The sequence below is a fragment of the Euprymna scolopes genome, chromosome 46, assembly GCF_053919585.1.
Source record: "Euprymna scolopes isolate OS-2025 chromosome 46, ASM5391958v1, whole genome shotgun sequence".
NCBI classification, from domain to species: Eukaryota; Metazoa; Mollusca; class Cephalopoda; order Sepiida; family Sepiolidae; genus Euprymna; species Euprymna scolopes.
In genome coordinates this window covers 105177570-105200552 of record NC_136527.1, presented here as the reverse complement: position 1 = coordinate 105200552, position 22983 = coordinate 105177570, and the positions used below count along the sequence as shown (strand labels likewise).

General features: G+C 35.3%; 1 protein-coding gene and 1 long non-coding RNA gene across 2 annotated transcripts in view; one reads left to right on the top strand and one right to left on the bottom strand.

The window, feature by feature from the left end:
• Positions 1 to 22983, bottom strand: part of LOC145270567 (syntaxin-like) — a 619650-nt gene that overhangs the window by 33388 nt on the left and 563279 nt on the right. The window lies entirely within an intron of this gene.
• On the top strand, positions 1055 to 13343 carry LOC145270568 (uncharacterized). The gene is made up of 2 exons (XR_013865449.1): positions 1055 to 1337; positions 13183 to 13343. It is a non-coding gene; the product is annotated as an uncharacterized LOC145270568 (long non-coding RNA).

The window sequence follows — 22983 nt, the reverse complement described above, 5'->3', positions numbered from 1 at the left end:
AGTAGAGTTAGCGTTTCAACATTTGAACAAAACAACCTTCGGCTGACACCGATGATGTCGGACTCGCCCGATCCACGCTTGACGGGAATTCACGAGAATTCGGGTTAAATTATGCAAGAGTACCTACGGTTTTCATAAAAATCATTAATCTTTTCTTATATAAAAAACAACTTTTGTTTACAAAAAAAAAAAAAATTACGTTTCCTGCCAATTCTCTTTACCCCCTCCCTCCAAATTGTAAGTTTTCTTGAAAAAAAAAAAAAAAAATGTACGTTCATCTAACAATTTACGGTAAAAAAAAAAAATTAATTTTTCCTTGAAAAAAAAGAAAAAAAAAACTTTCGTTGCTAAAAACTTGCAAAAAATAATAATAATAAAAAAAAATAAACAACACAAAATGCAACTTTTCATGGGGAAAAAATATTCAGTAAATTTACAATAGTTTTTTTTGTTATTTTTTTCTTTATTGTATTTCCATTTTTTTTTTTTTTTCTGTTTGTTTTAAAATTTGTCTGTGTCTACATTCAGTGAATGCCGATCGAGCCCGAACTGTAATTGACGGAAAATCCCGAGGATCCGGGTCAAATTATACAAGAGTACCCCCCCTTTTTTTTTTTGTGTGTGTGTGTGTGTGTTTATATATTTCATTTGAGATAAAAAAAACAAAAAAAAAAAAAAAGAGATGGAGGGAGAACGAGAAGCCGTACAACGAGAGGTAGGGGCAGAAAGATGACAGGAAGAGAGAGAAAAAGAGGGAGGGATATAAAAAAGGTAAGGGAAATGAGAGGGAGGGATATAAAAAAGGCAAGGGAAATAAAAAGGGGGAGGGAGATGACAAAAGGGGAGGAAGATAAAAAATGGGGAGGGAAACAAAAAAGGGGGAGAGAAACAAAAAAGGGGGGAGGGAAAAAGATTTAAAAAAGGGGGGAGGGGAAAAGATTAAAAAAAGGGGGGAGGGGAAAATATTAAAAAAAGTGGGGAGGGGAAAATATTAAAAAAAAGTGGGGAGGGGAAAATATTAAAAAAAAGTGGGGAGGGGAAAATATTAAAAAAAAGTGGGGAGGGAAAAATATTAAAAAAAAGGGGGGAGGGAAAAATATTAAAAAAAGGGGGAGGAAGAAGTATTTTAGGCAGCTTCACTTTTCTAAAAGTCGTTTCCTGAAGAGAAATAAATCATTTAATCTATTAAAAATATGTTTTACTTTTCAAACTCAGATTTGGAGAACTCTTTACTTATCCATAAAACTATATAAACTGGGGGCTGGAATATGGTATAACCGCAAGGTTGGGTATGTGTGTGGAGGAGGTGTGGCCTTTAATCCAAGACTGAACATCAGGTAGTACGATTATTTATCTCTTTTTAACACTACAAAATTTTATTTATGACATTTTTATTCGATTTGGAAATTTTAAAATGGGTAAAGTCAAAACGTTTGACACCCAGCGACATCAGATATTTGTCAACACTAGGACCTCATTTTTGTAAAATAGGTGTGGAAGATGCAATCAGAATGAATTAAAAATCTTGCCTAGTTAGTTCGCACTTTGTTCTAAACAATAAAAATCAATAAGCAGGTAAAACGAAGCAATAGAAATTGGGTGCTTGTGTCAGGGATTCATCAAATCCAAGGGAGGTAACTAATTTAGAACCGCCGGCAGATGTCGCTAGTCAGGGGTCGATAACTCTTCCTTTTCTAAAAGTTAGTACAAAATAAAATTATATTTTTATAAATTTTTATACAATCTTTCTGTACAAAAAAAAAAAATCTTTAACCTCAAACGTTTCATGTTTTTTAAATTATATTTTGCTACATTTTTATACAACCTTATCGTACAAAAATAATTCTAAAAACAATCTATGTTTCATGTTTTTATTTTCAGTTATGAATCATTTATTGAAAAAAAAAATTATTAATACATTAAAATTATGTTTCGATACATTTTTTATGCAATAAATTTTTCGATTTTCACATTTTTTGCGTTATTTATTTTGTTATGTATTTTTGCGTTTTCGTAAACACGTCTTTATATTTGAGGTTCACATAATTGCCGCTAGATGGCATTCTCTTTCTAAGAACAGCGGTCGATAACTCGTCTCTGATGCTAATATGTAACTGGCATGCAGAAGTGCCGTTAAACAAATAAGCAGATACCAAAGAGACAATTTGAGACAGTAAAAACGTAGGTAATTTTGATTGGTTGTTGGTTGTTTTTGTTTGACAGCATATCAACCCTTTTCAGGTTATTTAATGCCGAATCCAGTTATTTTGCAAAAAAGTTTTTTAATAAAATATATATATATTTTTTGTAAGTCAGTTTCTATTTAACCCATAGTTGGGACCCTAACAGGTACTACCACTCCGGGTCAGAGTGAACCTGGGAGCAATGGCAATTAAAGGGTGGCTTGACACTCCCCAAAGCCCGCAAGCTGTGGCCTCACAATCAGATATAGTTTAAGGTCATATTCAGGACCAGGTAATTTGGAAGCTTAACTCATTGTTCTAACGGAGGTAAATCTATTTTAGTTATCTATGTAGTTATAAAATCATTTTTTTTTTCTTACAATTACTCGAATGTTTTGTTTCAGAAAATTACAATATCGTCTGTGCAGTTACTCACACGCATAAACACACACTCTCGTGCGCTAATAAACGAACCTATATTTATTTCAATTTTCCCCCCCGCGCATTTTTGCACACACACACACACACACACACACACACACACAAAGGGTTTTGTCAGCAACGGCAAAATTTCAAATATGCCTACATACTTTTCTCGCATTGAGTTTCAGAAAAGTGATGGGAAAATAATCAGGAATTATATATGGTGTTTGTAGAAGTCTGTCACTAGAACAGCGCTTTGGAGGGTCCCAAGCAAGTATAATTTCTTAATATGTTGAATATCATCTATGTCTTTTTTAAGGAATGAAAGCTTAGGTTTGTACATTGCTTTTTTTGTTAAATAACTCCCCATTTAGTCAGGTCATGTCATATGCTACTGGTACCATGTAACCTAGTACGACCTGTCGCATGGTCGGGTTACCAGCGACTAAATCAGTTCCCCCACCAGCCTGTCTGGTGAGGAGGGTCCCTAGTCTCCCAGAAGGATTAAAAACAAGACCTTTCTCAAAACAACAAAAGTAAAAATGAACATATTTTTGGCAGAAGTAGTTGAAGACAGTATCATGTGACACAAGTAACCAATGAAAAAATTAAGATTGTCTTTTTAACGCTTTTCCAAAATTCAAAATAACCGCTCCAGAAGATATCTCACTACTGATACAATTCTCTATCTATATAAAAGCCAAGTACATCCAAGGATGGAGTACTGCTGCCACATCTGGGCAGGAGCTGCTAAAAACAGCCTATCATGCCTTGACAGAGTACAAAATAGACTTCGTGGCTTAGTGGGGGATGCCCTTTTCTCTACCCTGCAACCCCTCTCCCACAGAAGAGACGTTGCGAGCCTATCCTTGTTTTATCGTTATTTTCATGGCAGGTGCTCGTCTGAACTCCAATCCCTGGTCCCCCCTCGCCAATCTTTCACGAAAAACACCCGTCTAGCTGAATCCACTGTGGAAAATTTCCCCCACTCTATATCTGTGCCTAAATCAAAACGCGGATTCCATGAACAAAGCTTCTTTCTTAGAACTGCACGCCTGTGGAACTGTTCCGTCTGCCTGCTTCCCTCCGGACTACAACTTGGATGTCTTCAAGTCTAATGTTAACAAATTCCTAATGAACCGCCCCCTTAAGTAAACACTCCATCAAATCTCCACACTAACGTACTTGCAATAACTCTTATCCCTGAGTGGCTTCCGGGCCTTGATAAGTGGTGATCACTGTGTAAAAAAAAAAAAAAAAAAAAAAAAGGAGTAATCGTGTTCTGGAGCCGGCTAGAAATGCATAAAACGCATCAAACAGTCTTCTACGAAGAGAGTTTTTTTTATTTTGTCCTTTCTTCCTGCTTCGACGACACAATGAGAACATGCTTCTCGTGTTTGCAACATCGTCGCTGCCAACACCATGATACTCACGCCACGCGGACACTCAAAAATCACTTATGCACACACGCATTTATTTCACACATTTTCTAAATTAATAACAACAAATCACTTTTTTTTTTTGTTTTTTTTTTTTTTTTTTACAAGGGTGTCACCACTTATCAAGGCCCAGAGGCCACTCAAGGATAAGGGTTAATAGGTATACATTAGTCATTGTGATTTTAGCATAGTAAACAGTGGGAATTTTGAAACTTGGATTACTTAGGGGGACGATTCAATTAGAACTTGTTCACATTGGACTTTTTCTTTTTTTTTTTTCATAGGTATCAACTCGTTATCAAGGTCAAAGAGGCAACTCAAGGATAAGGGTTAAAGAGTGTACAGTAGAAATTGGACAATATAATAATCATTAGTAATGAAAATTTGTTAAATTTGATAACTATTTGATCACTTTCCTCACGAATTACCTTCCTCATGGGAGTTTTAAGTAAGGCAAACTTCGCCAGATAAAACACAACTTTAAAATAATCTCATTATTTTCACACAGGACTTCAACCTTCTAAACTCATTAATTCCACGAAGGACTTTCATCTAACATTGTTAATTACAATGACTTCGAAAGAACTTTCACCAGTTGGACCTTTGCTTATTCATCTTATTGTTTTGGTTAAAAAATAAATGTGGTACATCTAAATCAGAAGGAGGCGTCATTTTGTTTCATTCCTTTTTTTTTTTTCTTTGGGGGCAAGGAAATTTAATTTTACTTAAACACTTGCACCCCTACACGTTGCATTTTACTTAAAAAAAATTTTTTTTATCAATGTTATAGAACCTAGTTGCATCAAATAAAATAGTAAAAAATAAATAAAATAAATCATTTTTACTTATAATTCTTAGTAAAAAAGATTTACCTCCCTTAGAACAAAGACACTATTGTAATGTTGGTGAATGTTGAGCTTTAGATTTTTTAAGTGTAAGACATTAAAAGAATATCAAACACAAACCCACACACACATATAACAGTGAACTGCACGTAAGGACACACCCACCCACACGTATATCTAGCAGTGTCAGAAATTTCGTGAAAACTATTGAATAATTCCACCCCCTGTCTTTCCAAGCTTATAACTCCTCGAAAAATGTAATTCAAGCCCTAATTTTTTTTTCAATTAAAAGGAGCAAGGACCAAGGTTTCATTAAAAAAAAATAAAATAAACAAACAACGTGCTTTTTTTTTTTTTTTTTTTAAAAGGTTTAAAACTTCGGACTTTACAGGTAAATTTCTAAAAAAAACACTACTTTTTTTGTTTTAAATTTGAATACATTATTTATTGATCTTTTATCTTCAATTTGTGATATATAAAACTTTGGTACATGAATTATTTATTTACTTTTTAATAGACATTTGAAAATGGGGGGGCGTAAATTAAAAAAAAAAAAAAAACGTTTGTCTAAAATATTATATTCGGTTTATTGGAAAGAGCATAAAATTTCACATTGACCCTGAAAATATCGTAAAAATAGAATCAATAGAAAAATTTTGATAGATTTTTAAAGTTTAAAAATTGAAAAATACTGAACTCGTAACATTCAATTAATTTTAATACTGTTTTTTAAAAAATAAAAAATAAAAATATTTCTATTACTTTTAAAACAACTTTAATAGTTTATTTATAAAGAAAATAAACAACCCACTTTTAAAAGAGAAATTACGAGTTTTTTATATTTTATTCGCAGTTTCGTGTTAGAGGTGTCAAAAATTCCTACAAAAATTCTGATACACCTAACGTATATGTAAGAACGTTGATAAGAACACACAGACCCATAACAGTAAACATTAGTAATAAATAATAAACACTCCTTGTTAATTGGTAGCACTATTTTCAGCATGGCAATTTAGTACATAATATTGTTTTTTGCTTAAAACAACATATTTAAATTAAAAAAAAAAAAAAATCGATCTTAAAAAGCACCGTCATTTTTCTTGAGCAAAACATTCACGTAATTGTAAATGTTTTTTTCAATTACTTTAGTAAAAATAGAGTTACCTTCCTTAGAAAAATGAGTTAAGATTCCGAATTGCATTCATTCGTCTAATTAGTTGCGTACGTTTTCTGTGTCCCAAATTGTCTCTCCACTCTTGGCTTTTTCGTTTAGTTTAACGTAGTTACCTCCCTTGCGTTTGACACTCTATCGACACAAGTGTTAGGAATTGCAGGACAAAATGTATTTTCAGACTCTCTAATTATGCCAGCAGTTGAAACGGACAGGTTTAGCACAAAATTGCATAAAAAAAAAATGCACACTTACAGTTTGATTCGGTCTTAGAATAACATTTTTTATTAAAAATTTAAATATTTACTGATATATATATAGATATATACACACACACGAATTATTTATAAAAACGGTCACATATTTCAGAGATGTACCACATGGTTTCATTGCAGTGGATCTGCCTTCTAAAACGTTTTTGTTTTTTTTTAATCCAAACAAATCATCAGCGGCTCAGGAAATGAAAAACAAATCAAATTGTTCTTCAGTTTGTTTTTCATTTCTTAAGTTGCTTATGATTTGTTTGGATTTTTAAAAGCCTTTTAAAAGGCAGATCTACTGCAATAAAACCATGGTACATCTCTCAAATAGGTAACATATAGTTTTTATATAAGTGATTTGTACTTTAGCCTAATAATTGCAGATTCTGTATTTACTATATTATATATAGTAATGATTCAAAAAGCTAAAACAAAAAATAAATAAATAAAAAAGACTTGTGCACCACCAAGAATTGAAACCAAAACGTTTAGCTTACAATTTGCTTTTTCCTTTGACGTTAATGCCTGAGTTATGAAGACAATGAGCTAAAAATTAAAACATGAACCAACAGCTATTACATTACACATGCATATTCGTAATGCCGTCGTCTGACATTCATCTGGCAAATTCCATTTTTTTTTTTTAAATTTTTACACTTTTGCACTGATTTTCCCCAGTTAAAATCCAAATATAAAGTTTTGCATGGGTTCGAATACCCTATATATTAAGTTTCATGTCTCTAGACCAAAAACTGACAGGAGCTTGGTAGGCAAAATTTTTCAAACAAAGATCTACGCATACATAAATATTTATAGAAAGATGTTTGCGGTTGCTATAAACTTTTTATGCATAAATCATGTAAAATATTTGCAATATTTTTGATTCATGATGGGGTAGTTATTTAATTGCCGGCCACATCGGCAATATTTGGCACAAGGCCTGGAAAGTGAGAACCCCGCAGGCTCTCCTAAAGGAGGGGCACTCCTGCAATTTTAAAAATTGCCCGAGTAACCCCGTCAGCATTCCCCGGTCGGGGCGCCTCAGGCAGCAAGCAATAAACTTGCCCCACCGGAAAGCCCGGTGGCAAGGCCTGGGAGGTTTGACCTCCTAGGTATTACCCAGGCGGTGTACCTCAGTCCAACAGGTGCTGGGCCGGTTCCCGGCCCCTCACCTGTTGGGCTGAGTGTCAAGTGACGAATCCTTGACATGTACTACCCTGTCTCCATGCAGCCGAAGCCGCTAGGAGACATCCCATCAAAAGAGGTTTATAATGGGGTAGTTATTTAAATGCTGCCCACCTCAGCATTATTTGGCACAAGGCCTGGAAAGTGGGAACCCCGCAGGCTCCCCTAAAGGAGGGGCACTCCTTCAATTTTAAAAATTGCCCGAGTAACCCCATCGGCATTCCCCGGTCAGGGCGCCTCAGGCAGCAAGCAATAAACTTGCCCCACCGGAAAGTCCGGTGGCAAGGCCTGGGAGGGTGGACCTCCTAGGTATTACCCAGGCGGTGTACCTCAGTCCAACAGGTGCTGGGCCGGTTCCCGGCCCCTCACCTGTTGGGCTGAGTGTCAAGTGACGAATCCTTGACATGTACTACCCTGTCTCCATGCAGCCGAAGCCGCTAGGAGACATCCCATCAAAAGAGGTTTATAATGGGGTAGTTATTTAAATGCTGCCCACCTCAGCATTATTTGGCACAAGGCCTGGAAAGTGGGAACCCCGCAGGCTCCCCTAAAGGAGGGGCACTCCTGCAATTTTAAAAATTGCCTGAGTAACCCCGTCGGCATTCCCCGGTCGGGGCGCCTCAGGCAGCAAGCAATAAACTTGCCCCACCGGAAAGCCCGGTGGCAAGGCCTGGGAGGTTGGACCTCCTAGGTATTACCCAGGCGGTGTACCTCAGTCCAACAGGTGCTGGGCCGGTTCCCGGCTCCTCACCTGTTGGGCTGAGTGTCAAGTGACGAATCCTTGACATGTACTACCCTGTCTCCATGCAGCCGAAGCCGCTAGGAGACACATCCCATCATAAGAGGTTTATAATGGGGTATGATCCCACACAGTCGGACGATTCTATTTATAAATGATGCTGCTAGGAACTGACAAATCGAATTAATTCACGTTCTGCTACCAACCAATCAGAAACCAGAATTGCTCCATAAATACTAAACCCTTTCTGTAGCAATTTCACATGTTTTTTTCCGTCTCGACACGGTAAGAATCTTTTGCTCTGTGGAACTGTCTACTGCAAACAAGTCACCTCTAAGACTTGTGTATAACAACGAACCATCGGAAACTATTCTTTCTACTGCAAATCAGTCACCTCTCAAGACTGGTTTAGAACAACGAACCATCAGAAACTGTTCTGAAACTAAACATGGCTTACACTTCTAGAGGTTATGCGCCCAGCGTGCGTCTTTATTTCGATGGATCCGAATCAAAATAGTTAATAGTTAACTGAAGATGATCATCCCATAAGAAACCCGTAAAAAAAAAAAAAAAAAAATAGGGAATTAATCAAAATGAATGTTTAAAAGAATATGCAAATTAGCTTGATCTTTTGCAGATGAATGCAATTCCACGACCCATATATTACAAAGTTGTATTTTCTTTTTAAATAAACAGAAAAAAGGTTTGCCTTTTTTCTTCTTGGCCTTTGGGCCAAGATCTTTTTTCTGTTATGAAAGTGTAGTATCTGTTCCGGCAGAGACTGCAATCAAAGTTATATGTGGGGGCAACCTCACATATCAGACCGTTGCTTTTGAGCAATCAGTTTTGATCAATGTAGGGGGAACCCTTCATACTAATCGTCACTATCCAGTTCCTTCTCGAGGGCAGGGAACTGGTCCCCCTCCCCTCAATCTCCGCATTAAAAAACGGCCTTGTGCCTAATTTGCTCAGCGGGGAAGCAAATAAATAAATAAAAAGAAAAAAGGGTTTTTAACATTTTTTAACAATACCCTCCCACACACACCAAATTTATACATATATATTTCTTCACGCTTTGCTTGTGGAAAAGCAAATAACAATAAAATACAGAGAGTTTTAACAGTATCCAGATGAATTGTGTCTGTGAATCATTTTAATGGAAAAGAAAACAATGTTAGTCTGTGACCAAATCAATAAAAAAAAAAAATAAAAAAAACTACTTTTTTTTATATTTCACAAGCGGCCTTCCAATGATGTCGGATACAAGCTAAACCCGTCCATTCCAACTGCTAGCGTACTTAAAGATCTATTTGATCGTAGTTGTACGTGAAAAAAGGGGAAGGAGGTCATAAACATTTCGGTACTAGTGCATATTGCAAACTGGATTCTCATAAATATCCTTGACTTGAAACTTGTGCAAACTTTCGGGATATGTCGAGCGCGAGCGCTAGTAAAATTGATCAGCCAATCATAATACGACAACCAATAAAGTGTATAAAGATTATTTGGGTTTGTATTACTGTACACATAGATTCGAAAAAGTTGTCAAAAAACAAATATATAACAAATAAATGTTATCAAAGGCAAGATAAGTTACTTTTCTACCTAACTGGATATATTTTTTGAGTTTTTATTCAATGTAACATATTTATTTAGCTCGAAAACCATACAGTGTTTACCGATGTATTCGAAAATTCAAGATGGCGTCTCACACCCTCTTTAACACCGTAAGTATGGAAAAAGGTGTTATAAATAAAAAACTATACAAAATACTATTAAAAACCCGCCGAATATATGTCAACTTATGTCACGGTAACATATATTGAGCGAGTTTTTAACAGTATTTTATCCGTTTTTTTATTTATAACATCTTTTCCCACACTTACCATGTTAAAGAGAGAATAAGACGCCATCTTGAATTTTCGAATACATCGGTAAACACTGTATGTTTTTCGAGCTGAATAAATATGTTACATTGAATAAAAACACAAAAATTATATCCAGTTTGGTAGAAAAGTAACTTATCTTGCTTTTGATAAGATTTATTTGTTATATATTTGTTTTTTGACAACTTTTTCGAATCTATGTGTACAGTAATACAAACCCGATTATTTCAACCTAGAGATATTCATAATCGTATCCTATTTCCAAAAGAGGAGAGATATAACATATGAGAAATATTTGGAATCAAGTCTCCCCTTGCTGTTATTTCAAATCATTTGAAAGTATAGCAGTTTTAGCCTCTCCTCCATCAAGGCCTGGGGTTTTGGGGAATATATATATATATATATAAGATTGTTGAATTTCTATTTTTTATTAGCGATTACTAATTTCGTTCTTTTTCGCTCCCTGGACGTTTTTATTATAAGGAAGGAGTTATTTGCCCTTTGTTTACATGTTTTTCCCGCCCACATTTTTTTTATTACTTTATTATTTTTTTAATATTATTTATTAATAATTATTATGTGCATAAATATAGATGACTTACTTTTATGCACGTAATAATTATTTATTTATATATATATATATATATATATATATATATATATTGATTGATATTGTCGGACTGACTTCCTCATCTTGGTTGTTATAGTCACAACGTTTTGACCGTTTTGCCCTCCGGCCTTCATCGGGTGTTTTGTATCGAACTGGGCAAAACGGCTGAAACGTTGTGACTATAACAACCAAGATAAGGAAGTCAGTCCGACAATCTCAATAAATGAAAACACCTCATCTCAAAAATACAGACAATATATATATATATATATAACTACTTCATTTACTCACATAAAATTAATATACGAAAGTATATATATATATATATATATATATATATATATATATAGACACACACACACTGGTAGCCAAATTGAATACTGAAATACTTATATCTGTGGGTCTATGGGACGAAACTAAATGTAAATTTGCAGGCTTTTTGAAGATTATAATACTATTGTATGGTTAAAATTTTATGACAATTGGTAAAAAAAAAGCCTATATTTTCAAACCAATAAAATATGCTCAAATTTGCCTACATTTGTATATATATATATATATATATATATATATATATATATATATAGTGTCCTGAAGGCCAGCTTCGGTTTTGCTGCTATCTATAACATAAAGCTGAATGTGTGTGTGTCTGGTCACGAATAGGCTCCTATGTGGTTGACTATTTAAAAAAAATGATTACATATAATGATAGATGTATTGAAACACAGGAATGGGTATGTTTGATCTGGCAGAACAGTGGTTCATTAAAATTGTGGGGGCTGCGTTCGCACCTGGTCCACAAAGTATGGAAAAAAAAAAAAAAAAATGTTTACAAGTGTTTTTGATATAGATGTACATAAGAATACTTTGATAAGTATATTTTAACTTAAATAGGGATGGTGTAATAAATTATGGGGTTTATCTATTTTATTTTTACTTTCATCATATTTTCCTTTGGTTTTGATACCCCCACATTCGAAGCTATCTCTTTACAACCCTTCCATTTCATAACCTATCATACTTTCATAAATCAGAGTCAATTTTCTGTAGGCTGTTTTTTAACCCAGTCAACAACAGGTACTTTTGCTAGTATATATATATATATATATATATATATATATATATATATATATATATATATACATACTTCAGAATAAAATTATCTAGCAATCAACTGGTATGGAAACCTGTGATTAGAAGTTTTACAAGATATTACTGGCAGTAATATTCTATAAGTACTATCCCACCTAAATAAGAATTGCTCGATATACAAGATAGAGCAAATAAATCAAATATTAGTCATTCAGTAAATTTTAAAAAATTTACCACATCACTTCGGATTTTATCATGCAATTTGGATGTAAATTTTTATATCCTTTTCATTAACTTCACTCTATGCTATTTAAATACTTAAAAAAACTTTTGTGATTTTCCATGTCTCACTGACTTTAGCAAAAAAGGTGTAAACTATTACAACTATTTGCTAATATTTTCTCCTCTGAAGAGATGGTAGACATCGAAAGGATAAGGAGTTATAATATTTCAAATGTATTCTTTGTCTTACATAATATCTGAATAATAAAAATCTGGATTTGAAATTCAAACATTTCACGTCATAAATTTTTAAATTCATTTAATGACTAAAATTTTATATATATATATATATATATATATATATATATATATATATATACACATGTTAAAGAGCATCTCCCCCCCTCTCTGGCTTTCTTACTCTTTCTATTTTCTCTCTCTGTGTCTCTATTAGAGAATAGAGAAAGAGAGAGGGAGAGGGAGGGAAAGAGAGAGAGGTGAATAACGTGGACAGTGGACACGTTTGCAGAAGAAGGGTCAGCTGACCAGATGACGTGGTGTCATGTGATAAGGTTAGCTGATTCTTTCTTGGCAGTTTGGTTTCGGGTGTTGAAGAAGACAGACGGCTTTTCAGCTGTCCCCCCCCCCTGGGCTGGGGAGGACGCTGACGGTACCATCAAGCAAGCAAGGTTCACCTCCATTCTGTGTCGACCTCTGGAAGGTGAATAAAAACATAAAACCTTAATTATCATCTTGGAGTGAATTCTTCATCCAACAGGCCAGCTCCCCTCCAAGAGACGATGAACACCAGAGGAACAACCGACGACACATGAATGAAAAGGTATGTTAAGAAATGCATGTACACAAACACACACCCACGAAGACATGAACAATAAGATTAGAAACTAGACGATCACATACACGAATCTCCTTCTTGACACTATTCCCTTTATGATACAATCTCCTTTATGGCACCCCGCTATATAACATACACAGGGTGAGCCGAAAGTAACTGCATATATTAAAATAACTATAATTTATTCAAATGCTGTAATATGTTTCTCAATTTTTGTGTGTATGTTACTTAATGTATGGTAATTCAATTTATACTTTTTTTTTTCTTTCAGGATTTGTTATCTGAATTTGGTTTTTAATCTTGAAGAGAAAATACGTGAAGTTATTAGTTTCATCCCGCAAAAGTTTTTTTTTTTTTTTCTGTGAAATCAGTTGATGCGGTTCATGGTCGACTTGAAAAGCTGGTGGTGGCCATATTGAATTTGAAATAAAACTCCATGTAATATACTTTATTCTCATATTCATTAACTAGTAGTTCCACCCGGCTTTGCTTGGACCCTAGGTACTGTTCATAATTTTATGTATATATTAAAAAGTGTGATTATGTAACGGTAATGCCTTTCTATATAATAGACTTACTTAACTACTATAGAGAGAAATTGGTAGAGACCGCAGACGTCAAATTTTAAAAAATTTTGACCCCAATCTTGACCCCTTGATATTTATTGTTTTGGGCTCAAATTAAATTAAAATGTTTGACTCATGTCCAAGTAACCTACATTTAAAATTTCAAGTATTTAGACCCAAAACTGGCGGAGGAGTTTGGTAGAGTCTGCAAAGGTCAACTCTGTAAACTTTGACCTCTTAGCAGCAAAATTCTCGCCCAAAAACTGATTAAAAAGCTTGCTGCATGTCTGAATACGCTTAATGTAAAGTCTCAAATGTCTAGACCCAAAATTGGCTTAATAGTTTGCGAGAGACCTGGTTGAATTTCTTTTGCTTTTTGATTGGTTTGAATTTTTTTCTTTCTGCCATTTGTTGGTGACCATGTTTTTTTGTTTTTTTTATTGGAGGCATAAGAGAATGTGGGTGGACTCAAATTTATGGTAGCTTGTTATCTTTTATTTTATTGCTTAGCTATTTTTTTTTTTTTTAAATTTATATTCAATGAATATTGTTATTTTTTTTTTTTACATGGTAGTCACCACTTATCAAGGCCCGGAAGCCACTCGGGGATAAGAGTTATTGCATGTACAGTAATCAATGGGATAGTATTGTAGTTATCGTTAGCATTGGAGATTTGATAAAGTGTCTTACTTAAGGGGGCGGTTTGTCAGGAATTTGTTTATGTTGGACTTGAAGACATTCAAGTAGTAGTCAGGTGGGAAACAGGCAAACGGAAGAGAGTTTCACAGACGTGCACTTCTAAGAAAGAAGCTTTGTTCATGGAATCTACGTTTTGATTTAGGCACAGATAAAGAGTGGGGAAAATTATTGACAATGGTTTCAGCTAGACGGTTGTTTTTCGTAAAAGATTGGCGAGGGGGGACCTGATATTGGAGCTCAGACGAGCACTTGCCATGGAAATAACGATAAAAGGCTCGCAACGCCTCTTCTGTGAGAGACGTTGCAGGGAAGAGGAAAGGCCATCCCCCACTAAGCCACAAAGTCTATTTTGTACTCTGTCAAGGCAGGATAGGCTGTTGACATTTTATTTATTGCTTAGGTATTTAAAAAATTTTTTTTGCAATTCGTGTCCAATGGATGTTATTTTCTGTTCCCTGGTGCTTTTAAGATTCGCTCAGCAGCGCTCGGCATGTTCTTGAAGTTTATGTCAGAAACCGGGTTAACCCGAGCGGACATTTAAAGAAATCCTGTTCATCATCTGCACTAGTACCAAAATTCCAAAGAATAAACCTTATAACCCTCACAGGCAGATATGAAATTATGACCGCATAACATAGGACAGAACGAGTAACCATTTTCTTTTGTATTCAAAAAAAATGACAATTTTAAGAATACAAAAAAAAAAAAAAAAAAAAAAAATTGGTAACCTTTTCTGATGGAATTAATTAGTTAACCAGTTTTATACCCCGACTAGTCCGGGCATGGTCTGGGTCAGGTATAAGCACCAAGCCTAACATATTAAACTTATAATGCGGAATAATAAAATTTGAAACAAATGCATTTCAAGTAAAAACATTATGTACTTACCTTTCATGTTGAAATTAGCATAAATTCCAAAAATTTATAAAAATGATCCAGTAAAAGACGTGCTAAATGTATTTTTCAGAAAAAAAATCGTAAACATTTTCTATTTTTTTTCAAGGTTAGATTTTGAAGTAAGCGAGGGAGATAAATCAGTTTCTCATACTGAATTAGTCGCACAACTCTTCCACATTAATAAATACGATAAAACTCGATAATTTGATAAATTCCATTTTTACTTGTAATTATTATTTTTTTTACTGGATCATTTTTCGTAATTTTTTTTTTTTTTTGTGTTTTTAATTCATACTAATTTTGACATGTCATGCAAGTACGTAACAATGTTTTCACCTGAAATGCGTTTGTTTGACATTCAATTATAATATTTTTTTTACCATAATTAAAAGCTTCAAACTAAAGTCCAATTCTTGACACTTCTGTCATGTTTAGCGGAAGAATTTCTGAAAATGATGAAGAAAAAAAAATGTGCGATGAATCACCAAACTTTGTTTAAATATCGGTCAAATTTTACCTGCTGCTCCCAGGATGTCAAGGGGAAAGTAAGTACGTTTACACATGAACACCTGAGAAAAATATAGAGTCAAAGGTGACTTTGTAACTGCGTTTGAATCTCTCGACGTGCAGTAATTATCACTTCCTACACTGATGACTGCATAAGTATAAAACAATAGTGTCTGTTGGTATAAAATTAGATATTACTATTTATAATTATAATCCCCTTTCAGATTCTTAAAGTTGAGCTCTGACTGGAGAATTAAAAAAACGCGATCAACTAGCGATATGCAACATTCAGGATTCCTGGTTATTAGAACACTCTCCGGTGGCTTTACTGTTATGCACGCATTTGGCATTTATAGGTGTTTAATTTCCCTAAATTGCACGAAGGTGTCGATGCCCTTCTACATACAGCACCTGGTATTCCCAAATGGTCACCCATCTGATACTGACCAGGTTCAAATGTTGTTTAATTTTGGTGATCTAACAATATGCCTTCCTGCATACAGCACCTGGTATTCCCAAATGGTCACCCATCTGATACTGACCAGGTTCAAATGTGGTTTAATTTTGGTGATCTAACAATATGCCTTCCTGCATACAGCACTTGGTATTCCCAAATGGTCACCCATCTGATACTGACCAGGTTCAATGTTGTTTAATTTTGGTGATCTAACAATATGCCTTCCTGCATACAGCACCTGGTATTCCCAAATGGTCACCCATCTGATACTGACCAGGTTCAAATGTGGTTTAATTTTGGTGATCTAACAATATGCCTTCCTGCATACAGCACCTGGTATTCCCAAATGGTCACCCATCTGATACTGACCAGGTTCAAATGTGGTTTAATTTTGGTGATCTAACAATATGCCTTCCTGCATACAGCACCTGGTATTCCCAAATGGTCACCCATCTGATACTGACCAGGTTCAATGTTGTTTAATTTTGGTGATCTAACAATATGCCTTCCTGCATACAGCACCTTGTATTCCCAAATGGTCACCCATCTGATACTGACCAGGTTCAATGTTGTTTAATTTTGGTGATCTAACAATATGCCTTCCTGCATACAGCACCTGGTATTCCCAAATGGTCACCCATCTGATACTGACCAGGTTCAAATGTTGTTTAATTTTGGTGATCTAACAATATGCCTTCCTGCATACAGCACCTGGTATTCCCAAATGGTCACCCATCTGATACTGACCAGGTTCAAATGTGGTTTAATTTTGGTGATCTAACAATATGCCTTCCTGCATACAGCACTTGGTATTCCCAAATGGTCACCCATCTGATACTGACCAGGTTCAATGTTGTTTAATTTTGGTGATCTAACAATATGCCTTCCTGCATACAGCACCTGGTATTCCCAAATGGTCACCCATCTGATACTGACCAGGTTCAAATGTGGTTTAATTTTGGTGATCTAACAATATGCCTTCCTGCATACAGCACCTGGTATTCCCAAATGGTCACCCATCTGATACTGACCAGGTTCAATGTTGTTTAATTTTGGTGATCTAACAATATGCCTTCCTGCATACAGCACTTGGTATTCCCAAATGGTCACCCATCTGATACTGACCAGGTTCAATGTTTAATTTTGGTGATCTAACAATATGCCTTCCTGCATACAGCACTTGGTATTCCCAAATGGTCACCCATCTGATACTGACCAGGTTCAATGTTTAATTTTGGTGATCTAACAATATGCCTTCCTGCATACAGCACTTGGTATTCCCAAATGGTCACCCATCTGATACTGACCAGGTTCAATGTTTAATTTTGGTGATCTAACAATATGCTTTCCTGCATACAGCACTTGGTATTCCCAAATGGTCACCCATCTGATACTGACCAGGTTCAATGTTTAATTTTGGTGATCTAACAATATGCCTTCCTGCATACAGCACTTGGTATTCCCAAATGGTCACCCATCTGATACTGACCAGGTTCAATGTTTAATTTTGGTGATCTAACAATATGCCTTCCTGCATACAGCACTTGGTATTCCCAAATGGTCACCCATCTGATACTGACCAGGTTCAATGTTGTTTAATTTTGGTGATCTAACAATATGCCTTCCTGCATACAGCACTTGGTATTCCCAAATGGTCACCCATCTGATACTGACCAGGTTCAAATGTTGTTTAATTTTGGTGATCTAACAATATGCCTTCCTGCATACAGCACTTGGTATTCTCACATGGTCAGCTGTCAAATTCGTTTTATTTGGATTCATCGGACTACTGTTTTCATCTTGAATGTGATTTTTCGCAAAGTCTCGGTTGATGTAACCTCTGACTTTCTTCAGGTGTATCTTGTCGAACTCCGGAATGTTTCTGCTGAACTCCGGAATTTGGACGGAATTTCGAACAGAACACTTTTGTTTACTTCACAGGGGTAGAATGTTCTTGTTCTGTCAGCCATGACTGGATAGAGGTCCCTAATAATTCACAATTGCATTTTTCGGTAGCCACACTGAGAAACTCCGTCCAAATTCCCGAGTTCGACAGAAACATTCCAGAGTTCGATAAGATACACCTAAAGAAGATTGGAGGTTACATTGACTAAAACGTTGTGAAAAACACACTCAACATAAAAACAGTAGTTCAATGAATTCAAAATAAAATTCATTTTATTTTGAATTCATAAAATGTACTCGGAATCTCAAATCTTTTCAGTTCTTGTTAAGCAACGTTGAACCTGGCCAGAACCAGACGGGTGACTCTTTGAGAATACCAAGTGCTGTATGTAGGATTGGTTTTAATAGAATATATTTGTTGTTTTCAAGTCGATTTCTATTTAACCCATAGTTGGGACCCCAAACAAGGCATATCACGACTTGAACGTAAGGGGCTACTATTTGTGACCATGTCCAGGAAAGATTAACAAGATGCTTGTTTCCATTACATTTAAACTTTTGCATATCAGTACAGTAAGGGGAGTAGGTAGCAGAAAAAGCATTCTAAAGTCTAGTTCTCTTAAGGGAAAAAAAGCTATTTGAGTAGAAAGCTTTTTTTTTTCTTTTTTTTTTTTTACAAAGGAATCACCACTTATCAAGGCCAGGAGGGTGGCAATTAAAGGGTGGCTCCACACTCCCCAAAGTCCGCAAGCTGGGGCCTCACCATTGGATATAGCTTAAGGTCATATCCAGGACCCTGTATGAAGAAAGGCATATCATTAGATCACCAAAATTAAACAACATTTAGTATTGGAGGTTACATCAACCGAAACGTTGTGAAAGCGACACTCAAGATGAGAACAGTAGTCCGACGAATCCAAATACGACAAACCAATCCTCATCTCAAAAAATTCAGAAACGTAAAAGAAAATTTGTACCATGTAGCGATCTTTTCTGTTGGTAATATCAAACTAAAGTAGCACCCTATTTGCTCCCTCTCTTCATGTACAGTTGCAAGCAAATTACATGTTTCACACCTGCAAGAATTTCCATGAAAAAATCCACATTGCTTGAACTCCACCTGAGCGGCAGGAAATATAGAAAAACAGGAAACTCCAAACTCTGAGCACGTATACAGCAGCTAGCATTACCAAATGGTCACCCATTTAGTACCGACCAGGCTCAACATTGCTTAACTTTGGTGATTTAATGGGAACCGGTGTGTCAACATGATTATAACGTATTTATGACATATCAGCCCCTTTTCGGGTTATTTAATGCCGAATCCATTTATTTTGCAAATAGTATTCATGTTGCATCCAGTTCTTTTGTAGAAGTTTTTTTATTCTTCAATCGCTAGTTTGTTGTGTTTGGTTTGGTTGTTTTATAGTGGATTTTATCGTTTTTGTTCCCTGTCCTGCAGAACATGAGTTTTGCAATGGGAGAGAGAGAAAAGGGTTACAGTATTGATGTTTGGTACATTTTAAGTTAGGAAAACCAGTCAGGAAGTGGGGGGAGATAGAAAAAGAAAGGGGAAAATGGGAAGAAGGAAAAAGGGGAAAAGGTGAGTTGTTGTTTGTTTAAAACAATGAATTGTCTATGTATGTGTATGACCAGAGAGAGGAATGGGCTGAGTACAGAAGAAGGTGGAGAGACGGAGGGGGAAAGAAGTTTTAATAGGTATATGTTACACTTTTGAAATAACATTTTCATCACACACACACATATATATATATATATGTGTGCACAATGAAAATATATATATATATAAAAATAGAGCCCAAAGAAATGTCTTCAACACCAATGGTAGACTTATTAAAAGCACGGGGGTGCGATACTCACTGCCCAATGTAGTTATAGCAGAATGAAAATGTGTCAATACGTAAAAACTTTGGACTTTTTCAAACATATCTGATGAGGTGTTCACTATGAAATGTTTATAAATAACATAAAATTTTAAATTGTCTGGTTTATGTCGAAACACGTGTAACATCTGAAAGAATACAAATATGAAGTTATTCCTGCTTATTGTTTTTGGGTTTTGCCAATATATACATATAAATCTCCGAAACAGTATTTCATGGTAAACAACTGATGATCCCTTAAAAAATAAATTATTACTGGCACTATAGATGTATGTGTACATGTGAACGTTTCTTTAAGTATATGTGTGTACGTGCACATGTGTGTGCTCGCACGGGCGCTAGCTAACCCTCTCCAAGCAATTAACAACAAATAAAAACCAAATAAAATAACAAATCATTCCCCCCCCCCGCCTCCAAACCTAAGCGAACACCCAACAGGTCAAGACATACTTATCAAGAAATCATCTCACCAACTTTAACATTAAGACTCGAATTTTAAAGTAACCCCCCTCCTCCTACCCACACATATCCCCCTTCCCCCTCCATGTATCCCTATGCCCTCAGCCACACCAGAAATTAACTTCCCAAACCCTCCCCCACAAGGTCTTTAAACTCCAAAACTAAAACATTACCGACACACCAAGCACCCCTCTCCCACCTTTTCCCCCTTGTTCCCTTCCTCTTTTTTCTGCTCTTCTCCCACTCCTCCCCTGACATTATTCACTCTTTCATCCCATAATAACAAACATTTCTGTAAAAGTCTGAGGAAGTTACAGACGGCCAAAAAAAACGGCCAGGTAGCTGAAACAATAATGTAGCTTAACAGAAAGATACCGTAATAAAAAATAAAACGTATATATATATATATATATATATATATATATATATATATATATACACGTTTTATTAAAGGGTGAAAATGGAGGAGGTAAGGAGAGGAGAGATAGAAGTTTGAGATTGAAGGAATGTGTTATACTTTTGTCCCGGGCAATGCTATGTAACCCTGCTAGTTACACCTAACTTTGAAATAACAGTTTCATTAGTATGTATATGGGTTGAATGGCGGTCACTCTAAGAATATTTGTTCTTGTTCCATTTTATTTATCATCCTGTAAATGCATTTAGTCCACACAGGAAAAAAAAAAAAAAATGGAAGTTCCAGAAATGTTTATGAAAGAAAAAATGCCTGCAAACGTGCAAAAAGAATTTAAAAAAAAAAGAAAAAAAAAAGGAAGAAAAAAAGAAAAAAAGCGACAAATTTCCAAGTGAAACATGCAGTGAGAAAGGGAAACTGAAGAAAAGCACCAAAAACGCTAACCCGTCACAGAATTGATAAATTCATTCACCAACCCAACTCCAAATCCACCAATGCCAGCCTGAGGTTAGGCAGAGTAGACAAAAAACTTGAGATTTCTGTCTTTCACAACAAAAAGATATACATATGTCCATATAAGTCATTCACAGAAATATAGACACATCCATATGCCATTCACAGAAATATAGACACATCCATATGCCATTCACAGAAATATAGACACATCTATATGTCATTCACAGAAATATAGACACATCCATATGTCATTCACAGAAATATAGACACATCTATATGTCATTCACAGAAATATAGACACATCCATATGTCATTCACAGAAATATACATACGTCAATATATAGCATTCACAGAAATATATATACATACCTCCCTATGTCATTCACAGAAATATGCATACGTCCATATATGTCATTAACAGAAATATACATACGTCCATATATGTCATTAACGGAAATATACATACGTCCATATATGTCATTAACGGAAATATACATACGTCCATATATGTCATTAACGGAAATATACATACGTCCATATATGTCATTAACAGAAATATACATATGTCCATATATGTCATTCACAGATATATGCATACGTCCATATATGTCATTAATGGAAATATACATACGTCCATATATGTCATTAACAGAAATATACATATGTCCATATATGTCATTCACAGAAATATACATATGTCCATATATGTCATTCACAGATATATGCATACGTCCATATATGTCATTAATGGAAATATACATACGTCCATATATGTCATTAACGGAAATATACACACATCCATATATGTCATTCATAGAAATATACACACGTCCATATATGTCATTCAAAGAAATATACACACATCCATATGTCATTCACAGAAATATACATACATCCATATATATCATTCACAGAAAAACATCTTTTTCATACACATATACGGGCACAAGATAATTATTAATCCAATGCAAAAAAAAAAAAAAAAAAAAGCCAGCAGCACTCACCCTAAGCAGGTTGAACTGGCTCTCCCTGAAGGAGAAAGTGCCTAGGGCAGGGTTTCTCAACTTGAGGCTCATGGCCCTCTAAAGGGGTCATGTGCCTTCCCGGAAAAATATAATTAAAAATGAACAGATGCTTTCAACACTGAAAATGAACGTACTGAAGATGGAACAGATGAGTTTGCTGCGTTCAAGGTTTCATGAAAGCAATATAAACTGGCCGTAACAAAAGACCTCTCCAGCATCCGGTTGTCGGTTCAGGATGCGTATCCTCTATTTAGCACGAATACATCAATAATGCTCATCATCAAAAAAAAAAAATTTATTACAACATGCCTTTGGGTATTTTCTGACCTGGTGACAATGCGAACTGAAGTCTAAAACACGTCTTGACGTTAAGAACCATATTTACCTTGCTGTGTTCAAGACAGAAGCCTCGTCACGCGAACTCAACATTCACCGGTTATATTTGTAATTTTTTTAATTATTTTTTGTATCCAGTTGTTCCTATAGTTAACAATAAAGATCTTCCTAAGATTCCAATTTCTTTTCATGTCATATATTGGATCTTAGTATTTTGTTATCTTTGCTATTTGGAACATGATATTGACTCTAAAAATTAACTCGTGTTTTGAGCTGAGCATCAGATTTGCTCAGAAATTATATCTTCTGCGTGATTTTATCAGATTTTAGAGGTGTAGGGGGGGTCGAATGATGTGGTTTTTGTCTTGCGTACATTTGCACAAACACCATGTAGTACCTCTCGACCAAAAATGGTAAAAGTTCTTGTTTTGCTCATTCAAAGAATC